Source organism: Euprymna scolopes, chromosome 18, assembly GCF_053919585.1.
Source record: "Euprymna scolopes isolate OS-2025 chromosome 18, ASM5391958v1, whole genome shotgun sequence".
Lineage (NCBI taxonomy): Eukaryota > Metazoa > Mollusca > Cephalopoda > Sepiida > Sepiolidae > Euprymna > Euprymna scolopes.
In genome coordinates, this window is record NC_136499.1 from 131,997,417 (window position 1) to 132,015,766 (window position 18,350).

Below are 18,350 nucleotides of genomic sequence, written 5' to 3' on the forward strand. Positions count from 1 at the left end.
TTAGCTAAGATCACTCCCAGACTTACACACTAAAGTTCTGTAAACTGTAAAGAAAATATGTTAAGTTGTTTCGGAGTCTATAAGGAACGCACAGCCAGACACAAAGTTGCATTTATATAATTGTAGAAATTATATAATATTGGATGAGTTCATGATGCAGGTAAGTTTCTGCCTCACAGCAATTCTCAAAAGATGCTTTAAACAGTTATTCTTCTTTTTCTATTTCTTTTCTTCTCTTTTCCTTCTCTTTCTTCTTCGCTTTTCCCGCCTTCACACTGTCATTTTTTAAATCTTTTCTTTCTTCTTATATAAAACTTTCTTTTTATTCTGCTCACCTGCCTTCATAGTGCATTTCTTTTCTTTCTTTCATTGTATATTTCTATTCATTCTGTGAATTTACATCTTCTCTTTTTTTTCTTCTTAATATTCTCCTCTTCTTTATCTTTTTCTTCCTGTTCTTTTTTCTTTTCTTGTTCTTTTTCTCCTTCTTATTTTTCTTCTTTTTTCTTCTACTTCTTCGTCTTTTTCTTCTTCTTTTTTTCTTCTTTTCTTCTTCTACCTCTTCTTCTTCTTCTCCTTTTTTTCTCATTCTTCTTTTTCTTTTTCTTCTTTTTCTTTTTCTTCTTTTTTATTCTACTTCTCCTTTTTCTTTTCTTGTTCTTTTTCTCATTCTTCTTTTTCTTTTTCTTCTTTTTTCTTCTACTTCTTCGTCTTTTTCTTCTTTTTTCTTCTTTTCTTCTTCTACCTCTTCTTCTTCTTCTCCTTCTTTTTCTTTTCTAGTTCTTTTTCTTCTTCTTTTTCTTTTTCTTCTTTTTCTTTTTCTTCTTTTTTCTTCTACTTCTCCTTTTTCTTTTCTTGTTCTTTTTCTCATTCTTCTTTTTCTTCTTTTTTCTTCTACTTCATTTTCTTCTTTTTCTTTTCTTTTTCTTCTTCTTTTTTCTTCTTCTACTTCTACTTTTTCTCTTTTCTTTTCTTCTTTTTTCTTGTTCTTCTTCTTTTTTCTTCTACTTTTCTTTTTTCTTTTCTTTTTCTTTTTCTTTTTCTTCTTCTTTTTTATTCAACTTCTTCCTCTTTGTTTTCTTTTTTCTTTTCTTCTTCTTTTTCTTCTTCTTCCTTTACTTTTTTATTCTTCTTTTTTTCTTCACCTTCTTCTTTTTTCGTCTTTTCCTACTTCTTTTCTTTTTTCTTCTTCCTTTTATTTTTTTTCTTCTTTTTTATCCTTTTTCTTCTTTTTTCTTCTTTTTCTTTTTCTTCTTCTTCTTTTTCTACGTCTTCTTTCTTAGTCTTCTTTTTCTTCTTCTTTTTTTCTCCTTTTTTCTTCTTCTTGTTCAACTTCTTTTCTTCTTATTATTATTATTACTGCTAATTCTTTTTCTACTTTTTCTATTTCTTCTCATTTTCTTCTTCCTTTTTTCTCCTCATTCCTCTCTCTTTTTCCTCCGACTTTATATTCTATTCCCACCCCTCAAAATCCGTTTTCTTCCTCATCTTTTATTTCTTGTTTTTTTTTTATCCTCCCTGTCTCATTTCCTTTTACCTCCTCTTCCTACTCCCTCTTCTTTTTATCTCTTACTGATTTTCTTCTCTTTCTCCTTCTACTTTTTTCCTTTTCCTCACAACTTATTCCCTTTTCTGTCTTCTCCTGATTCTTTATTTTCTTCACCGTCTTATTCTTTCTTCTCTTCTCTGTACTCATCATCGAAATATCGATAATATGGTCTTTTTTTCTTCTCGCTTCGTTAGTTATGTTTCTCATCCTTGGAAATTAGAATTATAAGCACCAATCAAAACGTTCCACGTCACACATTGTCCATAACAAAAAACAAAAAACAAAAAACAAAAAAAAACGTCTTCGTCTTCGTCCTGACAATATATATGATTTATCCGACATTTAAAAAATTATGGATGCCCAGCGGAATAATAATTAGATTGTTCACCTCTACAAATACATGCAAATAATATTTGAGAACGTGTGTGGCACTATTTCCTTGTGCCACTGTTTCTAACACACTCTGCAGCATGGACGGGTGGTAAATTGTCCATGAGCGTAGAGATACAAAGAAACCCCTTCCCATAATCCCCTTGCTATCTTTCTGTCTCTTTCCTGCACGACCACCATGATGTGAGGACGCATAGACTGTCTCTCCGTAAATGAGGGGGGCCACCCCCTCCCTCAACACTAGTTAGGGTAGGTTAGTTAGCTTTGAAAAGCCTATTGTAAAAATTAATTGTAAATTGTTTTTTTTGTAATATATATTGTATCTCTAATGTAAAATAAAATAGTTAGTTATACCTTTGTATATTACAATTGTGTCGCGTGTCATTTTTCTTGTGTCTGCCATGAATTCCTTCATAAATGTCTTAAGTCGAAAGGCGGCCCTGAGGACAAAGAAATGAAGATTCCCACCAGAATGCCACCAGGGTGAAGAGATCATCTTGAGAAAGGAAAGGAGCCACACCCAAAACCAACATCTCAGGTATGATTTTCTTCTTGTTACTCAGACCCTGATGACTGGCCCATCTTCATGTCTTCATGAGACCGCTTTAAGACATTTACTATAACACGTCTGTCGGTCACACCCCAGTGACCGGCTGATACTGGTATAAATGGTTGCCTTAAGACGCAGGATTGACCCTGGTATAAATGGTTGCCTTAAGACGCAGGATTGACCCTGGTTAATTACCAGACGGATCTCGTCGCATCTGTGTCGCAGTATAAATGATGCACTATGACCAGAACATATTGTTTCCCAGCATGGAAATAATTTCGACCCTTAAACCCACGGCACAACCAAAAATAACGACCACTAGACGAATCGAATAAAAAAAAATGGTCCACGGTCTTTAAAAACGGAAAAAACTATTATTTCTGGCAAAATTTTTAAAAAATGGCAGACCAGTACACACGCGCACAAAAAAAAAAAAAAAAAACGCACTCAAAAAAAAAAAAGGAAAATTCAGAACCTGAACAAAAAATTGTCTTGCACCTACAAAAAAAAAACAGTTTACAGAGGATCGATTTAAAAAAAAAAGAGTATTGAAAGTAACCCTTCGAAAAAAAAGTAAGAAATGTGTCCCACACACAAAAAAAAAAAAAAAAAAAAAAAAAACAGAGACGAGAAAAAAGTGTCTCTAGAATATGCAATGTCTCTTTCTCTCTCACGCTTTCTCTCTTTCTGTCTCTCTCCGGATATATATCGATATGTGTGTATATCTATGCATCTTGTTATTACATAAAAAAAAAAAAGAAAAAAAATCCTTCAAATACGAAGCTCGAAAAATAAATTTAAAAAAGAAAAAAAAAAGGAAAGAAAATAAAGGATACCTAACATTTTTTATCTGATCTTTATTTCAGGTTTATAAAAATATAGGACTTTTTAAAAAAATTCTTTTGACTTTGCAAGTGTTAGATTCAGATTTGAAAAAATAGAACTTTTACATTACATTTTATTCCATGAACAGTTGATGTGTTTATTTTTCAGGTTAGGTAACAGTAAAGCTGAAACATAAGGGGACATTTTTTTTTAATTGATAATGTTTCTTTTATTGATGTTTTGTCTGTTTAAAAAGAAAAAATGTTACTGGTAAAAAAAAAATTGGGGTTAGATAATATGAAAGTTTTGTGTGAGAATGCCTTTTACAAAATTGTTCAAAATAAGATTGTTTTTCTATTTAGTTATTTGTTTTAAACTCGTAGAAATGTTTAATGTCTACCTGTCACTTATTTGTTTAAAACAATGGCCGCACATAGGAAAGAAGCGAAGACGACCTCGTCATGGTGTTTGTGAGGGTGTTGAGGGATGGGTGGGGGAACAATGCGACTTGCCTCTGTTTCTCTTCCTCTCTTTCTCCACCTCTCGTGTTGTCTACCATTCTTTCACCCTCTGCAAGCTTTTTTGGGGACGAGAGAGTGACTTTTAAAATCGTCGAAGATTTTTTTTTTTTGTTATTACGTAATGATATCATGAGGGTGGTAGGGTGTGTAATGGCGTCGCTCTGTCTCTATCCCCTTTTTTTTCCCCCTCAGTCTCTTTCTCTACTCTTGCGTTTTAATGATTGTATAGCTAAACCCCCATGGATGATTGCAGGAGGGCATATAATAACGAATTAACTTGGAGTTTTTTTAAATTTTTCTACCAAGTTTGAAGAACAAAATTATTTATGCTTCGTTAAATTACATTAAATGATGTCTTCAATTGGTTTTTATTAAAAATAAAAACTGAGACAATTATTCAAACAGCACTTAAAGTACTTTTTTGAAGTCTTCGAGTGTTTGGAAAAGCCAACTGTTACATGATTACGTTGATTTTTTAAGAGTTCTCTGAAATGTTCATAGTTTTTTTTTTTTAAGAAAAATTACGCTATTACATTTCGAATATTCTCTGAATTTTTAATAATTTCTAAGGAAATATTGTTTGACTAACGAAAGAAATTTTCCTGAACTCTAGATGATTTTAAGGAAGAATTATTCGAGCGAATTCTTTAATTGAAGGTTTATTTGAAATTGGACCGTATGATAGGGGTCCCTGAAATATTGACTGAGGAGTATATACGTAAAATTGAATTAATTATTAAGAATAAAAAAAGATTTCCTCAGTCTAGAAAGATCTCTCTTTAATTGAAACTTTAATTTTTTCGAGCTGTTAACTATACAGAACTGGTCGTTAACTAATGTGACTCCCAGGTGTGGCGGGAGTTTATTAATTCGAAATAATCCTTGTGAGTGAGTTTAGGAAAAGAATTGCTTTTAAATGATAAAATAATTACTTTGGAAAATAAAGTTAATTAACGTGAAATGTTTCTGAATTCGAAATGACCTTGATAATGACCTATAAGAAGAAATGATTTTTAAGAATCAATTAAATAACTTTAAATGTACACTGAATTTTAAAAATAATAATTACGAAATGAAAAATTTGGGATGTTTCTGAATCTCATTGTGGAGGGTGAATTGATTCAAAATGAATTGTCTATGATCTTTTCGGAAGATTAATTTTAATAATGAACCAAATGTTTGGAATAATTTTTGAATTGTATTACGAAAAATGGGTCTATTCGAAGTTTATGACCTTTTGAGAAGATTGGTTTTTATAATAATAAATGAATTACTTTGGAAAGAAGTTAATTAACATAAATTGATTTTAACGATGAACCAAAATACTTGAAATAATTTTTAAATTTTGGAATTAAATTTTAATGATCTTTTGTAAATCAAGTTTTGAAAAAATACATATACTTTTTAAATGTACCCTGAAATTTGGGAAAAAGTTAATTATGAATGTAATAACTGAAATGCGTTTGCATTGTGTAAACAAATTCTAATTGTGACCGAGGTGCTCTGAAATGATTTTTTAAAAATGTTTTCTTTTTAAGAAAAAAAATTGTTAACACCCTATTTCATTGATTTAATGTATACCAGGTTTCTGAATTGTTTATTTTTGGAAATTTTTTTCCCCCTAATTGAGTATTCTAACTCATGAAGGCTGAGTGCCCTTCTTAGTGAATTCTTTATATAATTAATAAATATTCCGTGGTGGATAGTTTTTATTGGTCGCTCGGCGGCAGACTCCTTGCTCTAACAGAATTAATTGGATTAGAACCTCTGAAGACCAAGGTTTTACTAAATCCATATAGGTCGGCGTGATGAGGTCACGTAACCCCGACTTATCTAAAATACATTATACTGGTCGCTGAAGAGAGCGTAAGTCCAGTAACTGAAGTAATAACTTGGAATACATATAGGTCGGCGTGATGAGGTCACGTAACTCCGACTTGGTTAAAATACATTATACTGGTTGCTGAAGGGAGCGTAAATCCAGTTACGAAAATAATGTTATGCAGACTAAATTAAAAAACGTATAGGTCGGCGTGATAAACTCACGTAGAATCCGGCTTAGTGAAATACGTATAGGTCGGCGTGATAAACTCACGTAGAATCCGGCTTAGTGAAATACGTATAAGTCGGCGTGATAAACTCACGTAGAATCCGGCTTAGTCAAATACGTATAGGTCGGCGTGATAAACTCACGTAGAATCCGGCTTAGTCAAATACGTATAGGTCGGCGTGATAAACTCACGTAGAATCCGGCTTAGTGAAATACGTATAGGTCGGCGTGATAAACTCACGTAGAATCCGGCTTAGTGAAATACGTATAGGTCGGCGTGATAAACTCACGTACAATCCGTCTTAGTGAAATACGTATAGGTCGGCGTGATAAACTCACGTACAATCCGGCTTAGTGAAATACGTATAGGTCGGCGTGATAAACTCACGTACAATCCGGCTTAGTGAAATACGTATAGGTCGGCGTGATAAACTCACGTAGAATCCGGCTTAGTGAAATACGTATAGGTCGGCGTGATAAACTCACGTACAATCCGGCTTAGTGAAATACGTATAGGTCGGCGTGATAAACTCACGTAAAATCCGGCTTTGTTAAAAAATATTATACTGGTTGCTTAAGAAAGTGTAAATCCAGTAACTGAAATCGTGATGCCATTGCCTCGATGGAGGGCGAGGATGATTACCCTCTCTGGTATTTGAAGCAGTATACCAGCCTACCAGGAGCCTGGTGGAAAAGATAACTTGCTTCACTGAGTTCCTGATGGAACGTAGAGCATGGAGACATTGATTGCTGACGGCCGGTTGACGCACCATTCACGGAAAATTAGGGACTTCTGAAATTTATGAATGCTCATAAATTTCGGATAGCATAGGGAGGGATGTGGCACTATTTCCTTGTGCCACTGTTTCTAACACACTCTGCAGCATGGACGGGTGGTAAATTGTCCATGAGCGTAGAGATACAAAGAAACCCCTTCCCATAATCCCCTTGCTATCTTTCTGTCTCTTTCCTGCACGACCACCATGATGTGAGGACGCATAGACTGTCTCTCCGTAAATGAGGGGGGCCACCCCCTCCCTCAACACTAGTTAGGGTAGGTTAGTTAGCTTTGAAAAGCCTATTGTAAAAATTAATTGTAAATTGTTTTTTTTGTAATATATATTGTATCTCTAATGTAAAATAAAATAGTTAGTTATACCTTTGTATATTACAATTGTGTCGCGTGTCATTTTTCTTGTGTCTGCCATGAATTCCTTCATAAATGTCTTAAGTCGAAAGGCGGCCCTGAGGACAAAGAAATGAAGATTCCCACCAGAATGCCACCAGGGTGAAGAGATCATCTTGAGAAAGGAAAGGAGCCACACCCAAAACCAACATCTCAGGTATGATTTTCTTCTTGTTACTCAGACCCTGATGACTGGCCCATCTTCATGTCTTCATGAGACCGCTTTAAGACATTTACTATAACACGTCTGTCGGTCACACCCCAGTGACCGGCTGATAGTGGTATACGTGTTCGAATTAACAATAGCACTAATTGTCGAACACCTGTCAAAATTAGTCAAATGTAGAAACGTTGCAGCTTTAAGAAGAATAGGAGAAAAAAAAAATGATTGCGTTTCGTTAAAATGACCATTGCAGTCATTGTCTTAAATTAGTGTCATAGAATGTGCTGCTCATCGGCACAAAAATTATATTTACGTAATTTTACTTGCAATGCCCAGAAAATGAATACAATTTAACGACGACTAATTGAAAAGTTATGTATTCAAAACAAGAATGATGAACGAAAATCGATAATGAACTGTAAGATTCAAGCTGACTTATATTTGATCTCTAGGTCTTCTCTATCCAGGTAAAGAACTCACCTAACTACCACATATACAAATAACTGCTTATTTTCTTATTATATGTCTCAATACCAAAACGTAATTTTCATGAATAGGGTTTGTTTCCAAGAAATTCCTATATATGTAACACATTATTACGGGTCTGCTTCCTTGATGACTATAATGTGGCCTTTTTTCATTATTCCGACTACTGTTTTCATTTTGAGTGTTATTTGCGTAACGTTTCCATCGATGTAACCTCCGATCATCTCCAGCGGAATTCTGTCGAACTCTGGAAGTTTTCTGTCGAATTCCGGATGTGCACAGCATTGCGATTAAAAATCTTCGTTAATCCGCAGGAGTAGCTATCGTTCCGCAATCTATGTTTTATAATATGTTCGTCTTAAATCCAAATGTTACAAATATTGTTCAAGTCGTTTGCTGATGTACCTATTTACAATGCCTCCCCACGGGACAGAGTTAGACACCAGGATCGTTTTTTTTTAACGTGGAGAAAAGGTACAAAAATAAAAATTGTCTCAGTCGTGAAGGATTTCTCCTCCACTGAAAGAGAACGAGAAATGGAAGTGCCGGATCTGAAGAACAGATAATACACTTTGATCTTGGCCAACCAGAAATAAATTCACTTGAATAATTCTTTAACTAACACTGTTACTTTTCTCCCTGTCATTGGAACCAAATCTAGCATCTTCATGAACAGAGTTTCTACAAAAAAATTTCATACGTGAAACATTACTACTATTAATAGAGCGCGCACGCGTGTATGACAGCAGCAACTGTACGACAACCAGCCTATGCAAAAGATTGAGCCGAGTACGAGGTGACCTCAAAGCGAGGAAAGAAAAAGACTATAACAGAAGAAAAAGAAAACCAGAAATAAATATGTTACACACATGCACCGTGAGCGAAAGGGAAAGATGTATCTTAAACATGCCCGATTAAAGACAAAGTACACCGTCTTCGACACGGTAGGGTCTTTTTAAACATATTCGAGTACGAAAAGACTTTTGGAGAAGAAAAAAGGCGTTATTCTTGAAGTACCTGTAAATAAATGTCTGCTGTTTCAAACAAAAAAAGTCACTCGAATTCTTTACTTGTCTCCGTTTCTTTGCGACTGTCTGTATTCAAGGTGTGGGTCCCGACTGCTGAAATGTAACGACTACTGTACACAATGAAACTACTTCCTAAGTATTATATGGCAATCTTCAAGTCCAATGTTTACAAATATTGACTAAGCATTTTCTTATTTGATTAAATTCTACTTCTCTACTATTCGTTTCAAATCTGCTCATAGCATTATTCATTATCGAACATATATTTTTGAGTAGAGTTTTACCTTCATAAGTGGAGACACATAAGTACAAATTAATATTCTTGAAGATCGATCTGTTACGTTTCATTCGTACATAAAATGCGCGACGTTAACAACACCTACATAGAATAGACGAAAACTTTTGCAGATTCGTCGAAGAATCCCTACAAAAGGCTATATCTTCCCGGCTCGCTATCATGCTTTATCATTATCGACCATAATCAAAATCACAGAGTTCACACGTTCACGCCAGATATCCCATGTTGAATTCGTAAATATTCCAAAAATTTCACTTGCTACGGTTAAAATTTTGATAACAATCCATCGAAGTACAATCTTCGCCGTGCCTATAACCTCTTGAATTGAAAACTAGGGTTAATTCCAGTATTTACGAGAAGTACCTGTTCTCTACTACTTCTGGAGATGAAGGGTTTTCAGTAAGAAACGGGCAAGAGATATTTCTCATTCTGACACGAAAAAGTATGTGGCGGAATGCTAAAAAAATACAATATTTTTTATGGCTCTATTTGATTAGTCAGTTCCTATCGGCAGTGTCTATAAGTAGCACCTTCCAACTTTCAAAAGGACAATACAGTAATTGATAGTAATGGAAGTTCAGTAAATTTGTTAACTTAAGTGGAACGGCTCATCAGAAACTTGTTCACGTTGGACTTGAAGACAACCATATTATAGACAGCTGGAAAGCAGGAAAACGGAAGACAATTCCACAGGCGTGCAGTTCTAAGAAAGAAGCTTTGATCATGGAATCTATGTTTAGGTTTAGGCACATATAAAGAGTGGGGAGAATTATTGATAGTGTTTTCAGATAGACGAGTGTTTCTTGTGAAAGTTTGGCGAAGGGGGCCCATAGATTGGAGCTCAGTCGAACACTTTCCATGAAAATAACGATAGAGCAGAGACAAACTCGCAACATCTCTTCTGTGAGATAGAGGTTGCAGCGAAGAGAAAAGGACATCTCGCACCAGGCCACGAAGTCTATTTTGAAACCTATCAAGGCAGGACAAGTCTTTTCTAGAAATAATTAATTAATAATGTTTTAATAAAGAAAATTCAACAAAGGATGAAAATGAATCATGGAAAAAATAATTTGAACCTGTTTGAAATTTAGACAGCAGTTGATTACGTTTTCCAAGTTTCTAGATGAGCATTAGTTAATCATATTACTTGTTTTTTTTTTACGACAATTCTCATTTTGAGTGCAATTTTTACTCCTGTACGCAAAGAACCATAGCTTAATGGTTAATGTACTTTCAAAAATCAATTATAAAAGTGATAATCTGCTAAAAAGCAATCCTGCCTTGACAGAGTACAAAATAGACTTCGTAGCTTAGTGGTGGATGCCCTTTTCTCTTCCCTGCAACCTCTCTCCCACAGAAAAGACGTTGCGAGCCCGTCTTTGTTTTATCGTTTTTTTTATGGCAAGTGCTCATCTGAGCTCCTATCTCTGGTCCCCCCTCACCAACCTTTCACGGAAAACGCCCGTCTAGCTGAAACCACTGTTAATAATTTTCCCCACCCTTTATCTGTGCCTAAATCAAAATGTAGATTCCATGAACAAAGCTTCTTTCTTAGAAGTGCACGCCTGTGGAATTCTCTTCCGTTTGTCTGTTTCCCACCTGACTACAACTTAAATGTCTTCAAGTCCAACAAAAACAAATTCCTGATAAAACTCGCCCTTAAGTAAAACCATTTATTAAATCTCCATTACTAACGATTACTACGATATTATTCTATTGATTACTGTACACGCAATATCCCTTATCCCCGAGTGGCTTCCGGGCCTTGATAAGTGGTGACTATCATGTAAAAATAAAAAAAAATATTCTCATGAAGGTTAAAGGTTCAATTCTTAGTGTGAGCGACCTAAAAATATAATTGCGAATTACTTAGGACCTGGCTAACAGAACGAGAGCATGCTACCCCGCGAAGTGAATAAAAGGTTCAGTTCAAAGTTCCGTCCAAATTCCCAAGTTCGACAGGAAGATTCCCGAGTGTGATAAGATACACGTGAAGAAGACCGGAGGCAACATCGACCGAAACGGTGGAAAAATGACATTTAAGATTGAAACAGTGGTCCGATGAATCCAAATAATACGTGAAGGCGATTAAACGCTGTATGTGAATTGATAGACGGAGAATGGGGAGATCACACGCACAGCGTTTTACGAGATTTAAATTTTACTACTTATTATGAACTCCCTGATTTGTTTCTGGTCCTGGATATGACCTTAAACTATATCCGATGGTGAGGCCCCAGCTTGCGGGTTTTGGGGAGTGTGGAACCACCCTTTAATTGCCATTGCTCCCAGGTCCACTCTGACCCGGAGTGGTAGTACCTGTTAGGGTCCTAACTATGGGTTAAATAGAAACTGACTTGGAAAAAAACAAAACAAATATATTCTATTAAAACACTTTTCTTCAAAATCACTGACTTCGGCATTAAATAACCTGAAAAGGGTTGATATGCCGTAAAACAAAAACAACCAACCAACCAACCTGATTTGTTTCTGTAAAAATATGTTGCTTTGTCTCAACCTCGACGATAAGTTTCCATGCAGACAACATACAGAAAAATACGAAACACACACACACACACACACACTTACATAGAGGACCGTGATTAAGAATAGAAAAAGAGACAATCTCACAAGTGCAACTAATTATCATTGTAGCTTTCATAATCCTCACACATCAAATAGGTTTAAATAGATAATACTGACAACCTGTAAATACTTGTCTTAATTGGAATCTCACCGATCAAAGCAATCACGAACATTTCAAACTGAAGACAACGTTTCATCCAGTTTTGTATATATCGATGTGCACATTTCTAAATAAGTTTATAATGAGTTGGATGTCTATTAGATATTATTATCAAGTATAGAAGTTCTCTCGTTGCAATGGTTTGCCAGGATAACATGGAATGAAGATGAAGTCAGGAAACAATCGTTGGGAACCGTGGGGAAACGAAATATTCCTCCTCGCAATGAATTGTATTTTAAAATGCTTTGAACGGAAGGTACAGTAAAATTTTATTACACACACACACATACACACACACACACACACACACATATATATATATATATATATATATATATATATATATATATAGTTTTGGATGTTTTTAACCTTTAAAACTATACACAAAAATATTTTTTATCATTCGTTAGAAAACCATCTAGTCAGTAAGTCATTTAATCACCTGCAATCACTGCATCAACTCGCTCTCGAATTTACTATAGTACCAATAATTTATTTTTCAAGGGTATCTATATAGACTTATATGAGTTTGTGTAATTCAGTAAATTTTCATATACCAATATGTTTTAAGCCAAAAAAGGTTGACTTAAGGATTAAGCTACAAAATTATCACATTCCATAATTGAGCATTAATATACTGTGTGTGTAAAATCTAGACTTCAAGACAAGGTGTTGATTGCAACAAAAAGTGTATTTCATTTTGTTACAATTGTTTCAATGTCCAGTTCGAAAATTTCAAGCATTATATCGTTTGAAAATCAGACTTTATGAATAAACACACTTTTGGCAATGTAGCATTTTGAATAGAAAGGAAAAAAGGAGGAATCCTAAGGGGGAAAACATGCGAGCAACGTTTACCTCGGTTGTGGTTACGGAAAAGCCCATTTAATATATACACACACACACACACACACACACACACACACACACACACACACACACACACACATATATATATATATATATATATATATATATATATATATATATATATATATAGCACGAACGAGTTCAAATTTCCAGACCGGAGGTAATAGTGAATGCCTCAAATGATAATTCACATAATTCACAGAAGGGTGAAAAATTTCTGTTCGTAAGTATTAAAAAATTATATATATACATAAAATTCTATCTATCTATCATTATATATCAGTATCTATATATATCTATATCTATCTAAATATATACACATAAATTTTTATATATATATATATATAAAATTATATATATATATATATATGATTACTTCATTTAATCATATAAACTATATATATGAAGATATAATTTATGCATAAATTTTTAGTATTTAGTTACACAGTGCTCAATACTCAGGGAGAGCTAGGTAATAAAATATAAAAATATATATGGCAATGATGTTGCTTAGAATATTCCACATTTTATGCTCGTGTGAATTCGTAAGGCTTATTCGACAAGTTGTGGTTATTGAGTATATATATATATATATATATATATATATATATATATATACGTACATGCTAAATTATGGTTTATTATATATATATATATATATATATATATATATATAGAGAGAGAGAGAGATATGTATAATATATACAAATATTATATGTATATTATATCTATAATTATATATGTACATACGTACGAGGTGCGTTCAATAAGTACTGCCCTGACCCACTTCTCATAGAAGTAGGGCAACGAAACTTTTAGTGGTCTTTCTCTACATTGAAACCACCCAGAGTTATGCATTTTTCCCATCGTTTGGTGCAGCTCTGGAGACCGTTTTTGTAGAACCCCCCAGGTTGATCCTCCAACCACGACGTGACTTCAGAAATCAAGGCTGCATCATCTGGGAAACGCTTTCCTTTCAAAACCAACTCCATGGCAGAAAGAGGTGAAAGTCAGAGTGGGCACGATCAGGGCAGTAGGGAGGATGGGGGAGGATTTCGTAATCACACGCCCGTGCATCTGATCTGGCAACATGCGAGTTGTTGACCGGAGCATTGTCCTGCAGGAGGAGGGAATCTTTGCTAATCTCGCCCCGCCTCTTGATTTGGATAGCTTCCCTTAATTTCCTCAGAAGTGAAGCATAAAAGGCTCCAGTAATTGTGGTACCTTTGCTAAGAAATCTGTCATCACTACTCCGTCCTGGTCCCAGAAGACTGTGAGCATGCCTTGCCAGCGGACGGCTGCAAACTTGCCTTCTTTGGAGGTGGCGAATCCAAGGTCTCCGACTGCATTGACTGGACGATGGTCTCTGGATCATAGTGACCGACCCAGGTTTCATCCAGTGTCATGTCTTTTGAAATAATTTAACTCATCTTCTTGGCACATCTCCAAATTCATCCTCGAGCACTCGACGCGTTCTCACTTCTGGAAAGTGAGAGCAACCTGGGAAGGCAGCTGGCAGACACCTTATGCATATGCGAATGGTCATGAATGATAGTTTCCACAGACCCTGTACTAATCTTGACATCTTGGGCAATTTGACGAATAGTAATGCGCTGATCTTCCAAAATGGCAGCCTCAACTTGACGGACAGATGCCTCATTAATGGCAGAAGGGGGGCGACCAGGTTTGGGAGCTGTTTCCACAGACTTTTGGCCATGTTTGAATTCACGATGCCAGCGTTTTACAAGATCATATGATGGGGCATTATCACCATAAGTTTCTTTCATTTCATCAAAAGTCTCCTCTAATGTGCGTCCTTTCAAATACAAAAACCGGATCACTGCTCGACATTCAACAGACTCCATTTCACACCTGGCTCAGTTCAAACACCTGTAAAATAGAAACCACAATTAGTTCAGAGCTGTAATTTGCCGCGTAACCCGTAGAGATATAAATCATTGCACCTGCAAAATTCCAGCTAGATCAGACAACTGGAACTGGGCCAGGGGCATTACTTATTGTATGCCCTTTGTATATATATATATATATATATATATATATATATATATATATATATGAATTTATTATATATACAGGGTAACCCCTGCCCAACAAAAAGGGACCCAACTATAATTAGGGTCCGTTTCTTAGTGTTTTGTCCGAATGAAATGAAACTTTGGCCATAACTAGTTTATTATATTCAAAAATCACATCAAAACACTAGGGTCTTTGGCCTTTTTTCTCCGTTCTACAGTATATGTTCTAGATGGCCTCCATTTAGCTTTTGTTCTTCTGGATATATATACATTATGCATATATATTATATTTAAGTATATAATATATATATATATGTATAATATATTTATTTATTTATATATATATATATATATATATATATGAACAAATGATTAATAAAACATGTTAAAAGACATCTTGAAAAAGAGTTAAAAACATATTTAATTTTAAAAAAAGGAATCACAAGATAAGTGGATAGTCCTTAATCCGCGGAGTTTCGAAGAAATACTCTCCTTCTCATCAGAGGGCAGGAATTAGCAAAATGCAGGATCGGATTTTGCATATAAAAGTATTTAATGAAACTACAAGTAAGTCACAGATCTTACTTGGTTAAAAAAAGGGTGAGGTAAGGGGAAAAGGAGGTCTTACCTCACCCTTTTTTAACCAAGTATATATATATATATATATATACATATATATATATATATATATATATATATATATATATATATATATAGAGAGAGAGAGAGAGAGAGAAAGTTATGAAAATATATATGATAATTAAGCTACGCAGATTATTCCCCGTTTCATCCCGTGAGAATTCTTATAGTTACGTGAAAAGTTGTGGTTATCGCGTGTTTATTATACGCACATGCTAACGATGTATTATTTATTGTATATATATATATATATATATATATATATATATGCATGGATGTATATAAATATTTTATGTATATTATATACATATAGTTTTATATGTATATATGTATATATATATGCTAATCAGCCAATTGGTGGGCACTTACAGGACAAAGGCACAGTTGACCTCCCGTTCACTCCTACTCTTTGTGTTCATGGGACGGGTAGTAATTCTTTTATTGTAGTAAGCTGACACACTTTCAAACTTTTTAGTAGATCCCGCACGCTCTGCCCATATGAAAATAAATGTCTATATGTCTGTATATATTAGTGGACTATTCCGTTCCTTGAACCATTGCGAGTACTTAGTTATCGTTAAGGATCAATTATGTGGGTGATTTCCTTATGTCACATTATTTTACGATAATACTTCTCTAGGTTTATATCAACTCTCAATTAGTTTAATTTAATCGTTTTTAATTATTAAGTATGCAAATTGCACTCACCTTTATTCATTTGAAAGCATATTGTGTTTCTGCTCGAGAGAGAAAAGATGTTGCAATTTCCATTGAATCTAAACGGAAAAAATAGGAATGTACCATTTTCGAGGAACTGTAGAGGTAATAGGCCTATAGCAAACCTCAGATAATGTGCTACAGTCTGTACGCATTACATTTGCATGTTATGTTATAATTTTTAATCATATTAAGGTCAAAGTTGGAGGGGAAAAATGAGTTCATTTACTACTAAACGGTATCGATTGAGATAATGTTGAAAGGTAATGAGAGGATGGTTTAATTTTTCTAAGTTATTCATACTAATCCATTCTTCGAAGATTCCGGTGGATGTAGTTCTCAATTAAGTTTGTCGGTTTTTAGTTATTAATTTGCGGTGTGTCAGGAATACTTTATATCCTTTCAACTCTTCCCTCGGTTCATTTATTTATTGATGAGCATATTGGGGGTTACGATTTGTAGTGTTACTAGTATGATGGAATCGCTATTCTTTTTTTACATCTTATTTAAAGCGTAGCCTCCAAAGTGTTTGCAGTTTATAGCCAGTTCTTCTTTTACATTTACTACTTTTTCATGGTCGTCAAACCTAATAATCTCATGTTATTCTGTTAAACATAGGTAACAGGGTGAAGTTAATTACTACATGTGTTTGCTTTTCTAAGTATTTTCTATTCGACTAAAAGTGTTTTGGTCGCCCCGAAAACTTCCAGTATTGTGCCGAGAGATACGTGTCCTTAGCATATGCTTTGGTATTCATTGATAGTAGAAACATTTGTTAAAGGTCAGTGAATTACTCCTGATCTTAAATGGAACAGGTACATCAAATCTGTGCCATGGCCGCTGGATAAATGGTGGAATCCTATCGATCCAGTAGATATCTAACTGCTGATGCAATTCTCTATCTATATAAGAGCCAGGTACGTCCAAGGATGGAATACTGTTGCCACATCTGGGCAGGAGCAGCTAGAAAGAACTTGTCCTGCCTTGATAGAGTTCAAAATAGACTTCGTAGCCTCGTATGAGACGTCCTTTTCTCTTCCCTGCAACCTCTATCTCACAGAAGAGACGTTGCGAGCTTGTCTCTGATGTACCGTTATTTTCATGGAAAGTGTTCGACTGTGCTTCAGTCTATGGTCCTCCCTCGCCAAACTTTCACAAGAAACACTCCTCTAGCTAAAAACACTATCAATAATTCCCCCACTCATTATCTGTGCCTAAACCTAAACGTATATTCCATGAACAAAGGTTTTTTCTTAGAACTGCATGCCTGTGGAATTGTCTTCCGTTTTCCTGCTTTCCAGCTGACTACAATATGGTTGTGTTCAAGTCTGGCGTAAACAAGTTCTTGATGAGCCGTTCCATATAAGTTAACAAATTTACCGAATTTTCATTACTAATGATTACTATATTTTCGAATTTATACTGTACACTCTTTAACCCTTATCCTTGAATGGCCTCTTGGCCTTGATAATGTGGTGATGCCTGTGTAAAAAAAAGTGCTGCGTGTGTAGATTTTTTTTCTATTTTTTGGGTTTTCTACGATGCATATTTTAGCCTAGTGTATCACCGGAGATGTAAGGCAATAATTGCTTCGTGGGCATTCGGTCGGTCTTTGGCAATGTCAGGTTTTTTCTGTTATCATTATTATTAGTGTCTGTAGTAGGATTATTTCTCCTTAATATTTTATTACTGTGCGTTTTCATTATTCTGTCTAGGTGTTCAGTAAGCTGTAGCTAAGTTTTAATGCGTTTGTTAAAGATTTTATATAGTGTACTACCTGTTGAAAAGTGTTTATCTTTAAAATGTAGGAACGTATTCCTAATTTTTTACCGTTAATTTGAAGGTGGGTGGGCGAACCAGATTATTTTTCTACCTCGATTATTAAATCTATTGCTTCTATTATATTTAATGTCGGAGTTTTTGTATCCTCTACTTTTTAGTGCATCGTTATAAATATTTGTGTATCTATTGAATATTTAGGAGTTATTATTTATTCTACGTTCAAAATATTTAGACATGTGCTTAATAATAGGGGTGGGTGGTTGGAGCGTGGGTGGATATATGTGGGGTTCGCATGTTTTTAATGTATGCTTTGTAGGTATTGGAAGCTAAATCAAAGGTGACGTCCAGAAGTTAATTTGTTTTATATTGCTGGTAATTTCCATTTTAAGGTCTTATTTTTCATAGCCTTGTGTATTTTTCTTCTAAGTCAAACACATTTATGCTTGCGGTGTCTTTAATTTTCATCCGGCTGTCGTCCTTGTATAAACCTATATTCTCGATTTATATGTCGATT

The 18,350-nt window shown here is 34.7% G+C and overlaps 1 protein-coding gene and 1 long non-coding RNA gene across 2 annotated transcripts in view; one reads left to right on the forward strand and one right to left on the reverse strand.

The window, feature by feature from the left end:
- Positions 1–18,350, reverse strand: part of LOC145297833 (uncharacterized) — a 1,294,147-nt gene that overhangs the window by 922,698 nt on the left and 353,099 nt on the right. The window lies entirely within an intron of this gene.
- On the forward strand, positions 1,977–7,059 carry LOC145297831 (uncharacterized). Its single transcript, XR_013870336.1, has 2 exons — positions 1,977–5,862; positions 6,402–7,059. It is a non-coding gene; the product is annotated as an uncharacterized LOC145297831 (long non-coding RNA).